Here is a 13601-nt window from a genome sequence, read left to right as displayed (position 1 = left end):
ACTGATGTAACCTGGTGCTCTCAACTAGGTCTTTGATATTTGTGCACCTCTGAAAAGTATACAGTCTGGTTTTCCCACACATTCATCTTCATGTTTCTTGATAATTATAAATACAATTCACACTGAAAAGGTGATCACAAAATTAGCGTTTACTGTCTCTTCCAACACATACTACACGGCACTTATGCTAATAGGGAGAAGGTTCAAGAAAATCCCAAGTAAAAGGGAGCTGTTCTCAGAATATGCGGTTTAACTGTGGTACTCCATGCTCAGCATGTTGAACATTTGTGTGATTGAGGAGAAACTGGACACATTCAAAGGAGATACCCAACGCTTAACAGATCTTGACTCCACAGATCCCTCAATTCTTTCCCAACCTTCCACAACTAGTGGTCCAGGGAAGTATCATTACAAAATTATTCTCTTTTTATTTTCCTTCCCAGGCATTTGCTATTAACCACTGCAGAAAACATGACGATGGGACACCCAGATCTCTGATCTGACCCAGCGTAAGTGCTGTTGTGAAACAGAAAATTTCTTCACATTACCTTACAAACAGACTCTGAACCAAAAGCTAGGAAAACAAAGGTCACAATATTGCCCAAATTACTGTGACATGTAAAGACCAATCTTTGACAACACCAACCTCCATTTCCAGCCTGGTATTTGACATCCTGAACTGCAAATAATGAACACACAATTATGTAGCCTTCAGTAGTTTACTCAAAGTTTCATACCTCTAAAAGACTTGTTCCTGATTTCTGACCAGAGACTCTCATGCAGTCTTACAGAGAATCAGTTCTGTATGGTGGGAGGCAGAGGGGAGGAAAGCAAAAAAAAAATAAATGTCTGAGCATCCTATATACCTTCCCATTCAGTGGACGGCTTATTAGGATCTTCATCCATACTGCACTGATATAGTCAGGCAGTCATTATCCACCACAGTAAAAAAATAACTTCAAGGACAGCAAGCTTCTTGCCATACAATCACACTTTTCAACAAGATGCTTTCACAGTCAAAAACCACCTACTTTTCTTATATTTAAGCAACACTAAGCCCTTCTGACAGCTCAATGGATTCTCCTAAGTCACCAAATTCCTGACGAAGCCTTAGAAATAACCCAAGCATCATGTGTTATGTCACTGAAGAAAGTAGTCAGCTGACACTCTGTTGCTATCTTCTAATTTGAGATAAACCTTACCTTTTATAGGGAATTTATAATATTTTGCTTTTTGTAGTCCATTAAATGACTACAGGGAGAGACTTATGGGAGTTTATTTTGCCCCCCCAACCCTGGATCAAGTAATATAGTTAGGTAACAAACAAGCTCCTGGACACAAAAGCTCTTATTTGAATGTTACGCAGATTCTCTAACCTTCAAAGTTAAAGCTGTGAACCTATCTGAGAAGACTGGTAGACATCGCTTGTAGAGAAAGCTGAGGGAAAGCTCATAAGATGGTTGTCTCCTGGGGATAAGAGATGGAATAAGAGGCAATTTATTATCTGTGGAAACAAAGAGGTGAGCTTTAGGGCAGAGGTGCAGGAAAGATATTAGAGTATGATTGTATTTTTTCATTTGTCTATTTGTTGCACCCATGACTTTACCCAACCCACAAATCCTGATTTTCAGCACCCAGGCTCATCCTTCTGATTAAATTTGGCATGCATCCTTGGAAGCCACAAACAAAGAGTTAAGGACATAAGTGTTATAAGAAACAGTTAGTATATACTGACTGTGGGCGAGTTCATCCACAGACCTAAAAGTTGCTTAATTTCATCTATCCACTTTCCGTGAGGATGTGGTGAATGTTCATGAGGAAACACGGTGAAAGACAAAGTATATTATGCAGAATGCTATGATCTGGATGACTGCCTTGGAACGCATATACCAGGGTGGCCATGGAGCTCTGTCAGCAAATTTCACTTTTGCTGCTCAAACACAATCTGGGTATAGGATCATCTGCAGAAAGTTTGCTTCTGATAGGTTTAGCAGGCTTAGGAGGCTGTTGGATGAAACGGAGGAGAGATTCCAGCACAGATTATTTCAAGATACATCGTCTTTCATTACAGGTTGCAACGACTGAAAAGATTGTGCAGACTGATTTTGGACTCCAGATGTTGAAGGTGCTTTCTGTACTGACATGAAATGCTTGTGGGGCAGCTGCACACTGTAAAAAAAACAGCACGTGTCTCCCTATGTGTGCCCAAAAGCTCGACTGTATTACTCAGTTACAACAGTTTTATGTAAGATGCAGCCACTCCCCTCCATTCTTGCTTCTCTTACAGCCTTTAAGTGACATACCACCACCACCGCTTCTCTGCCCCTAACTATACCACTACACCACATCTTTCAAATTTCTCACAAATAATTCAATGCCCAGAGGATGCTACAGAACAGTCAGAAAAAAATCATCCTTACAACTTGCTGAAGAGACCACAACCATCATTGACTTTTCTATTACAAAGAAGATCTTCAAGACAGCCCTCCCCAGAAAAAGCCTCCTGCTCTTCAACTACAAATGTATGTTATGCACCAGGAGAACCCACAAAGTAGCTCTTCTTTATCTGCTTCCTGGCCTGAAAATTCTTGCACAGGAGATGGTGAAAAATACAAGGACTGGATGTGGAATCCTACATTCAAAAGTATTCAGCCCTACACTGCTCTGATAACATTTAACACATAGTATCAGTACTTAGGATGCTGCTGTGTGTTTGATGAAACTGTGTATCAGACAGTAGGCTGTGTCTCAGAGGCATGAAATACACATCTAGCTCAAGAAGAACACAAGCAAATAAGCCCAGTTCTCACCCAGTGGCCTAGACATGTCCTTTTCTTTTTTGTTTTTTGGTTTGTTTTTTCTTCTCTACAAACAACGGAACTGTGATTCTTGTCAGTATCTGAAAGCAGTGGGAGTAAAACATGACTAATTGGCCAGTAAAAGAATAATACAGAAATCAAGGACAAGTTTATGCAATTTATAATTCTTAAGATTTCAGCTCAGCACTGTTTCACAGAATCTCAGTTGACAGAAAACTAATCTCACATTTTCTTGAAATTTGAAGAATGAAAAACTATTCTGCAATGCCTGCTTTATTTTTTCTAATGCATCCTGTTCCCCACACTTCATCATGCAGAGCAGCAATCATTTAGCACTATTCAAAAAAGCAGATACCGAACAGACTGGACTATCAAATTCTTACTTATACTGATGAGTGTTTACTCTCATGACTATTTTATTTCAATGGAAAACTTTCTATTGACTTCAGTTGTCTTTGAAACAGAATTGTGTACCTTAGAGAATACCCCATCATCCTGATTAATAATTAAATGAATCCATACAGTACTCATTCACTGACAGCTCTTTATCTGGAGGTCCAGAAGCACCAATAATGAAAACTCCTCTGTAGTACTGGTGAAGCTGTCAGCAGCAGATGTCGAAGATTAGGCAGCCGTAAGGAAAGAAATAAATATATAAATAGAATAGAGGATTGTTTACATATGAACTGTATGTAGGACTACCAACGATCAAGAGAACCACCTCCCCCTAACCTTCATTTCTGCCAGCTCTCACCAGAGAAAACAGCAGCAAGCAATCTTCACCAACAGGGGCGAACGCAGCAGATGTCACAACCGGCAATAGCAGTTTCTGGCTATACACCACAGTTCAGAAACCCTGACTTTCCGGTAACATACTAAACAGAAGTCAACGAATTTCAAAACATCCCCAAGGGAGGCAATAGAACTGCCTAAAATAGTAGCTATTCACCGATTCAGCTCTAGGATTCCAAAACTTTCTATGGAAGAGTGACATAACCATCTCAGTAACCGAGCCACAGCCACCAAGGCAGATGCAATAGCTATGTGTATTTCTGAAACATGGAAGAAAAAAATGATTAACTTATAAACTCCTCATAGCTAAACATTTTACACCATTCTAGGTGGATTTTACTACCTGAAGACAAGTAGGGGGGGGGGAGGTGGTGTACGTATTTAATTATTTTATATTTTGTACACTAATACATAAACTAAACAACATATACAGGCCAGGCTCCCCTCCCTAGCCCTGTTCCGGGAATGTGTTCGCGCAAGACTGCACCCTGCCTGATCCACACAAACCACCTCGGAAATCTTCCAGGCTTCCTCACCATCACCCTCCCAAGAAGTATACTGCAAATTATAGTAGTTGCTAGTTCTGGAGTGTGTAACACTGTCTTTACATCATTCGTTAAACTGTTTTATTTTTCTTCATTTAAAAATCTCTGCTTCCTTTAACAAGGTGAGAACAGAAGATGACATGGGACAAATGGAAGGGAAAAGATGGTTAAATACACAAGAAAAGAGACTGCTCACAGGCAAGCTACTGCACCAAGATGGATTAAGGGGAAAGAAAAAGACTGAAGCCCATGCTTTTCATCCTCAATCTCCCATCTGTCTGAAAGATTACGTTCCTGCAACTCTGAATTCCTCTTCTGATCACTGCAAACCCATGATCCTTCCAAAAGCCCTCTACCTTGCATTTGTACCTAGTCCTATGTGCAATTAGCTTTCTACTAAAATACTGTAAAACCAAAGTGACACTTTTCAACGAGAAAAGTCTGTCAAAGGTTAAAACAGTACTCACTGTTCGACCTAGACCTCCATTTTATGATAGTTCTGAACATACAATGAATGACTGCGACTAAACCCTTTGTACACAAGGCAAGCCAAAGCTGACATGGCAGTGACAACACCTAGCACACCATCTATTTCTTTGGCCCCGATCAAGCAACCTTTGAGAAGATTAGAAAGTATTCTAGACTCACTCCCTCATCACTCTCCTTAACCACCATAAGCATCTTCTTGCACACCAAACTCATTCTCAATGGTGCCACAAAACTGTACTGACAACATCGCCCAACTCAAACAGAAGTGCAAGGTGACTAAAATAAAGCTCGAACCTTAGTCCTCCTTCTCCCTGCTCCAGCTATGCTGTCCTTGTACAGTCACATCCACCACACCCCTTCCCCCTGCCCCATTCTCTTTGTTCTGCCAGTTACGTCATATCCTTTCACCCTGTTCCTCATGCTTGGAAAAAGCCTTCAAATCCCATCAAAATCAGTATCCTCACAATTAATTTTGATTCAAAGAAGATAGATTTCTGCAGAACTGTAAGCATAAATAAGAATTTTGCTTGAGGATTTTTGAATTCTGGAAATAACACAGCACGTTCTCCTTCTGGCCTAATCCCATCTCAAGCAGATCCCCCATGGAATGATTATTCCGTAACTGCCCACTTCAGAGGTGGTCACGTTTTTCTCTGTGGCATCTGATGTTAGACACTAACAGGGGGCAAGAGTCTAATTTTGATCATAAGCTGGTTAGGGCAGAAGCCTAACTACAAACCAGGCAATAATAACCTGGTCTCACATGCACGTTTTCCTGAAGAGAGTCTTACAAAAGCAATCTACGGTCTCTTTTTACAGCACTGGGGCATGAAAATGAAAAATAAGAACAAAAAAGAAAGGGGGAATTAAAAAGAAAAAAAAGAAGAAAGAGAAAGGGATATCTGGATTAACAACAACAGGGAAGTGTTTGTGGTTAGAAGGAATATTGAGTTCCCTGTAAAACAAAGAATTTACCCCTGAAACAGAATTATACCCAAGAATTGCAAGTCCTGGCTAAACAAACAAATAAATGCACAAGCAGACTTGTCTTCCATGCCTTCACCTTCTACAACCGTCTAGTTAAGTAAATTACTCAAGTATTTACCTTTCAATGCTTGGTAACTAGGTTGAAAGCATGGGTCAAAGCAACCAATGTGAAATCTTTTATTTTCTAGCTATATTACAAAAGCACCATCAGCACAAGCCACGCTTACTGTGTAAAATTTCAACAGTGAATACAGACAAGAGGGAGACTTCACCGAAGAGACAGACAGAAATGCAATGCACTATGACTAACTTTCATCAGATCTTATGGAGGAGTCAAATTTCCTCCATATGTGCAATATCATCTATACTTACGCCTGGAACTGGACATCAACTTTGAGATGAAAATAAATCCTAACAAGGGCACGTATGACTACGATCCATTTTTTAAATCAAAGCTATTTCCAAAGGAAAAAGCTTAACTGTGATGTTTTGCCACTCATTTTGATATGCGTCTACATCTAAGATGTTCAGAAAAAATCTGTAAAGACTACTCGGTCAAAGACACATCTGTTGGCTGAATACATTCCACATCAGATCCCTAAACACAAAGATCTGAACACTCTTAAACAGAAGGCGCTCACCTATTCCCAATACTACATGACTGTTTATCATGCTGGTTTCCCTACCGAATTTCTGTGACATTTCCTGGTTCACCTAAGCCGTCCCAGAGAGCACCGCTGCGGCACAGCAAATGCCACGAATCGCAAGAAGACATCTGATATCGGTGATATCACACGCTGGGATACTGCCAGAGAACCACAACACGCCAAAAGGATTTCAGAGGAAAGACAGAATTATAAAAGACTAGCTAAAGGACCACTGTCAAACTGGTTTTTAATACTTCTTTCTGAAAACACCCTACCTAGTTTCCAGAAGCCTTAGTAATTACCAAAACTTGAACAGCCCGAATTAAAAAAAAAAAAAAAAGTATCTTTCAGCTCCTTTAGAGTATGCTTTTGACAACACTCCAGAGCCAGTTTCCCTTCTTCCCTTCTGCACGTTTTATACCAAATGGTCTACAAAGTATATACTACTCCATACTCAGACTCTTCCATCCACACATTTAGAGCAGGAAAAGAGAACTGCAAAGCCGTAAGATTTGAGAGCAGTGACAATAACAGAGCACTTTTACCATTATTCTTTTAAATAGCTGACTAAATTTCAGGCTGGAAATACCCTGTAAAGCACATGCTGAATTGTCCTTTTAGCCTGAAACAAAAGCAGAAATCAATACATGGCTGCTTTTCATTTTTGCTCAGCCGTTTACCTTTAAGAGATCATTTTCAGGCAAGTCCAATGAACAGTCACATTAAGAAAGTATACATGATGCAACTACTTTCTACTGGCATATTATGTAAATGACAATAATGCCACCCCCTGCCTTCCCCCCAGAAAACCTCTCAAAGACATTTTGCCAAAACTTGGCAGAAGTTTCTGTTTGGGAATTAATAATACAGAAGAAAAGAAGAAGTGCGGGAGAAACAAAGAAAAAAGGATCTAAGTCAACCGAGTATGCTGTCTATAAAATAGTAATACCAAAATTCAGTAACAATTCCTACAAGAAATAGAACAGAGTATTTTGCCCTAAAAGCACGTAGACTTAATATCGACAATATTATGTATTACTTTGCACAGAGTAGATACAATGTAAGAAGAGTAGAGTCACAAAACAGTTTACAAAGACAACCTGCAAGTGAGGTACGCAATTAAAAACTACATATACTCAAGCTCCAAGTATATTATCAAAAGAAAGGACATTTACAATACAGTAGTAAAGGAAGCATACATCAAATACTGTAAAAATAAATGTAATCACTAGTGAAATTAACGAATGGCTAGCATAGATGCAGCTGATCACATCAGCACTGAGTATATCTTGTCTCCTGCCTCCGTTTGTCTCACAAGTAGATGGTTAAAATATTTGCACTAAACAGTCTGGGAGCTGCATTTTTTTTCCATAGCGAGTGTATTTTATTGTGCAGGAACATCAAACACAACATACTAACATCACCATAATGTACAAAAAAATGCCACAAAGACCTCTACATGTAAGCTCCAGCTCAGTAACTGTTTCTTTCAATACACAGTATCTTACACAGTTGCTGAGAATCTTTAAATGTCTGCCTATTTGTTTCAGTTTTGCAACAGGAGTAATAACCCACTACTTCTTTATTTCTTCAGATGCAAAAAAGGCAAATTATTTTCATACTGATCCTCAGTTCTTTCAGGAACTCTAACTATGCCAAATAACACTACGCTAGAAAATGGTGAGTTTAATAATAAAACTATACTAGCTGAGGAATGCTCTTCAATTATGTAATGAATACAGTTACAGCATTAACTAATGATTCACTGGTGGGTATCTAGTATTTAGTGTCCAGGATTAGGTACATGGCTGAAACAGGTTTTTAAGAAAAAGACAAAACACTGTACAGATTAACTGGGTTATATTTTTAAAGTGTAGGTTGCTTGAGGGTTTTGTTTGTTGTTTTTTAAAAATCAACCTGATACAAAGTAATCCCATTGAAAAAAAGGAGAGTCGGCCTCTCATTTTGTCGATATCAAAAAGCAAAACCAAAATAAGACTTTTTTTTTTTTCCTTTACAGTTGGTATCAAGTTTGCTAAAGCCAGCCAGTTACATAACACTTACTTTGACTTACAACCTATTTGCTCACTGCTCATACAAAAATCATCATATATGATGGTCTGGATATCCATTATGCGCTACAAATATAGTAAGTTTTTTTAAAAAAATTTCTTTCTTTGAATTTAGAACTACAGAGAAAGGCAGCTGGATCATCTAAAATTAATACTAAACAGGTAAGCTTTGAAATCATGCAAAATTAAAATGGCACTCTTTTCAAAACCCGTGTGTACAGAGGACTTCAAAATATTTCAGAAAAATTAATCCTATCTCATTTTTCCATCAGTCCAGAATTCACACCAGGAAACGAAAGTGCTAAAAAAAAAAAAAAAAACAGGAAAAAAAAAAAAAAAGAGTTGCGCTATAGCTAACCATATAAAGTCATAATTATAAAAGAATATGTGTGTGTGCGTGCAGACACACGTGTGTGCCATAGGTGTGCAGGGGGAAGGCATGCCCAGATGACTGCCTGCCGAGCTCAGGGCAGACCCGAGCTGGGCTTTTGTGTTTCTTGTTTCTCCCACCCCACCCCCTCCTTTTTTTTTTTTATTTTTCCCTTTTTTTGTTGTTTTTTTTTTTTTTTAAAGGTCGAGGATTACCTAGGGAGTGTGTTACTTGAACCCCCGTACCCAGGTCTGATTTGGGGTGCGGGGTTTGAGGGTTTTTGTGACCCAACGCCGCAAGGTCCCCAAGCGGCAGCGGCGCCCGGGTCCCCCCGGCAAGTTTCTCGGCCGGGTCCCGGCGGCAGGTCCCCGCAGCGCTGCCCCCCGGTGCGTGTGTCCCCCCCCCCCGGGAGTCACCCCGCGGCCCGCTCCGTGCCCGCTGTCACAGTTTGCCCTTTAATACAAAGAAGTTGACCGTACTCACCCCCGGCGAATTGGTTTTGCGCGACATAGCCCAGCCCCGCGGAACCTCTCACAAATCCCCTCTGGAAAATGGAGGGGCTGGCATCGGTGCCCGCCCGTACGATCCGGAGGAAAGAGAAGTTATTTACATGTCACGGCCCGAGCCCAGCGCCGTGCGGAGCCACCGAGCGCTCAGCACTGCCCGCGATCAGCCATGTTACGCCGGAGCCCCGCCGCTCGGTGGGAGCGCTCCCCGGCACTGCCCCGGGGCCTCGGCGCGGCCGGGCGGGCGCGGCGCGGGCGGCGCTACAGGGCCCCCAGGGCGGCGCCGCCGGGGGAGCGATTCGCCACGGCCCCGATCGCCTCGGAACTTCGGCTCCGGGATCCTCCCCGAACCAGGCTGGAGCCGCCGGCGGAGGAGGGCGGAGGGGGGGAGGGGTGCGGTGGGAAAGGGGAGGGGAGGGGAAAGGGGAGGAAAGAAAAAAAAAAAAAAAGGAAAAAAAAAAAAAAAAAAAAAGCCGAGCGAGAGAAAGTAGATCCGACGCAGCCGGGCGCCGCCAATGTGCGGACCGGAGTCCTGCGGCAGGAGCCGGGGCCGCCGCGCCGCCTGCGCTAGCGAGGCACAACGGCGGCGGCCGGAGGCGCAGCGCCCCCGCCGGAGGCTCCCAGCGCCCGCCCCCGCCCCGCACCCCCGGCGGCGGGCACGGCGCGGCGCTGGCGCCCAGGGGGGCCGGGGGCCGCCGCACGCCCCGGCCCCGCGGAGGCGGCCGAGCCCGGGACGCGGCCCCGGCAGCGCCCGGGCTGTCCCCCCGCAAGCCCCTGTCCTAGAAGCACCTTCCCCAGCGCGGGCGGGTGGCAGCGCCCCCCGTTCCCTTCCCCCTCCGCCCTTCCCCCAACGCCTGCACTTGCCCGTTCAACAAAGCAGCGCGACGGAAAAGTTACAAAACGTTTCCATAGATGCCGCTTCCCTGGCCGGCCCCTCCTCGGATGGTGGGGGCTGCTCTGGGAAAAAGAGGATTCCAGCCGTAAAGATTAAGGTGTGACTTCGGGGACTCGCTTCCCCCTCCCCACCCCCACCCCCACCCCAAGCCCTTTTTAACAGTTTTCAGGCTGCTCTACACTTCTCCAAAACCAGTCTGGAACGGACAAGCTAGGAAAGCAAGTCTGACAAATGTCCATCTACAAACGCCTCTTTCCTAATCCTTCAAAAGGTCCTTGGCCAATTTTCTATTTGCTACAGGGAGAAAAACAAATCCAGAAAACATTGCGCAACTATCACTTCACTCCTATCGATAGATACTCGCAAACCAATCGGTCTGGCAACTGAAGTAGTAATGCAACTACCTTTGTTCGACTTTGCATAAAACCCTGAGATGGCTGTTGTGTAATGCTTCCCTTCGGTCAATCTTTTGTAAGTTTTCTTAAAATTTGTTTAAGTATCAGACATCTGCAAGACACAGGTTGACACGTTGACAACAATAACCTGAGGTATCTGCCAAACAATAATAAGGCCATGCATTACCCCTATTTTCTCACTCATCTGAATTATTTTTTTGAATTAAATTCTCTTCTGTTACACCAAGCTACAACTGGACATACTTAACCTAAAGCACCTTTGCCGTGGACAAGCAAATAAGTTCAGTTATTGCCTTATCAGTGCTGGTTAGAGAAATTCTCAATACATGCACTCAGGACCTCAAAAAGACCATTTCACCTCTAAGATGGATCAAAACCACCCCCAAACCTCACACACAGTGGGACCTACCCCTGCACAGAGAGTGGACCGACGCTGTCTTTTCAATTGAAACAGGCTCTAGGTGCCTGGCCTACAGGAAGGTTTTTATCAAACCAATTCTCCAGAGATTAAGATAAAATTTTAAAAAGAAAGCACTCACATAAAAAAATCTGCAGGTGTTTACTCTGAAACAAGTAACTATTGTATAAGAGCCACCGTGCCATGTTAGTACAGGTACGGACACATAAATATATTTAGTTACAAGGAGCTATCAAGCTACGGCTTATCAGCACATCTCTGGTAACCACATGTATTAGCACACTCAGTCTGCTGCAATGAGAAGGTTAAATACGTTAGTCTAAACTTCAGCGAAGGTGGCAAATGTCAGTATTTTATTTTCCAGTAAGGATTGGTTATTTTTGTCCCACCAACAAGTGGTGACTTGAGAAACCACAACTGAGACACTCATCAGTTTGCCTGTTCCGTTTAGCATTCATAGCCCTTTGAGTTTCATCAGGACAACCCCCCTCTTGGATACACATCTCCATAGAGTTTAAACATTTTTCTAACCAGACATTCTGAGATTAACTAAACTAAGCTCCTCTTAAACCAAAGAGGATACACAACAGTAGACAGAAGCTGTGTATTTTCCAAATTGCATTAAATAAAATGAGTTTCTGTGTTTATACATAGCAGGTCAAGCAAGGCTAGAGCACCAACTTTACTCTATGTCAGTTATCCCGTAACTGCCTATTTATATAAGGTTCCACTACAACACTGGTGCGGTCCCTTCTGAGACGATCACCTCTGCAGCATCACCGACGCATCAAAAATTCACAAAGTTGTTTGTGCTGCTGTACCTTAAACCTGTAGATATTTTCAAACACGTTACACTCCACCAGAAAAAAAAATGCATGTTTTAACATACCAGGTCACCTGACCCATTTAAGTATGTTAGCACAAACAAGACACGTTGCAATTTAATAATAGCTGGTTAAAATAATAATAATAAATTACTCTCAGTACTTTTCCCTACTGTTCACGTGACCCAAGATGCAAGCTAACAGGTATGAAGTCATATTAGCTGGCCTTGTTCTTCCCCAGAGCTTGGAACATGGAGCTGCATTTTCCCTCATATGAAAGATGTGAGATTTAGTTCTTTTACTGTAAAAGCAGATTAACTGTCATAAAAATCTCAGTAACGACAAAACTGTAATCTTACTACAGCACAGTCAGACATGGTCCAACACCGGTCATGTTGACTAATTACTACTTTGCCACACATAGTGCCCAGAAGTTGCCTTCAGTAGGATTATACAAGGAGCTGAAGGAACCACTCAGGGTAGTGTTTCACGTTCGGCAGCAATTCTAATTGAAGCTGATCGCACCCCATGCCTCTTCTTCCCAGCCTCTGAACTGTGCCCATTCAGCTGTATCTTGGATCCTGTTGTGACCCAAACGAGTGGACTGATCCTGCTACAGGGTAACCCAGCAAGCAGCAGTGGGGCCGGACGCTGAAAGAAAGCAAAGCAATTTTGCCTGCATCGATTCCCTGCCCCGATTCACACGTCTCCACAAACATGTGTCACCATGATGGCAAGGCAGAAACTGTTTAAGCCAACGCTTCTGCCAAGAAAATGTACATGGGAAAAAATGGGATCAGTCATCTCTCCTAAGGCAGACTTTTTTTTCCTGTAAGCAACAGAAGCGATGGATTTAATGATTAAGATAAAAACTTATGTCTATGCATATGGTGGACTGTTTTGTTCCAAACTCAATCTGATTAACTCAAGGATAACAAGTTTTCCTGAGTTAATCAAGGCACGTTTAGCAAAGCATGCCTAAACTGTTTACGATAGTTACAATTTCTAACTTCTGAACAATGTTACTCCGCAGCAACCAAGAGAAATTCAGACATAGATACATCACCCTTCCTGAACAGTCCCATCTAAATTTCAGGTGCAATACATAAACAAATAAGAGACAGGGGCTCCACAACTGAAGTATTACTTCGTTACTATAGCTAGGTCATACATTTGATTTGGTACTTCATTGACTTTAAAACATACAATGATGAATGTATTAAGAAGCACAAAAATGTGCCTTTTTTGAACATGTGTTTCTTCTTAACTTTGTTGACCTGCTATTTTCATGATCTTCAATGGGTTTGTAATAATATTATAACAGAATCGTAAAACTTGAGATTAAGCCTGAAGTATCTAGCTCCAAAAGGACAAGAAGCAGAAAAGGAAACTCAGATATTTTTCCTTAGCCTGGCAATTCTACTGAGATGTAAAGGCAATTTACCTTCTAGCACCCTTTCATGCTTCCATGCTACATAGCAACTTCAACCACGCTCTTCTGTGAATACAGTTTCTCTGTGAATTCCACTTTTCATGCCAAAGCATAGATTAAATAGGAGTAGTCTGACTTCTTTTTTTATTGCATGTGAAGGGTTTTGGAAGTTCTTCGTTTCTAACCTCTACAAAGGCAGCCTATGGAGATAGACTTAATTTCTAAAAGTAAAAAGAAAACCAAACTAAAAAATAAAGGTTCCATACTGTATTTTTTCCTCTTCCCTACACTGTCTCTTCCTGTAAGCATGAACCAGATCATATCTGGAACCCGAGGTAGATCAGCTGCATGCCATACAGCCAAGAAATACATTTAGTGCATCAACTACA

General features: G+C 42.2%; 1 protein-coding gene across 14 annotated transcripts in view; it reads right to left on the bottom strand.

The window, feature by feature from the left end:
* Positions 1 to 13601, bottom strand: part of KMT2C (lysine methyltransferase 2C) — a 198498-nt gene that overhangs the window by 170500 nt on the left and 14397 nt on the right. Inside the window, exon 1 of one of the 14 annotated variants that reach the window (XM_040593321.1) lies at positions 9205 to 9566. The exons of the other annotated variants lie outside the window; for them this stretch is intronic. The gene's annotated coding sequence lies outside the window, so the exon portion shown is untranslated. Of the gene's footprint in view, positions 1 to 9204; positions 9567 to 13601 lie in introns of those variants that run through there. 14 annotated transcript variants of the gene reach the window in all.

Source organism: Falco naumanni, chromosome 4, assembly GCF_017639655.2.
Source record: "Falco naumanni isolate bFalNau1 chromosome 4, bFalNau1.pat, whole genome shotgun sequence".
NCBI classification, from domain to species: domain Eukaryota; kingdom Metazoa; phylum Chordata; class Aves; order Falconiformes; family Falconidae; genus Falco; species Falco naumanni.
Note: the sequence above shows the minus strand (reverse complement) of the source record. Positions and strands in the feature narration are given on the sequence as shown.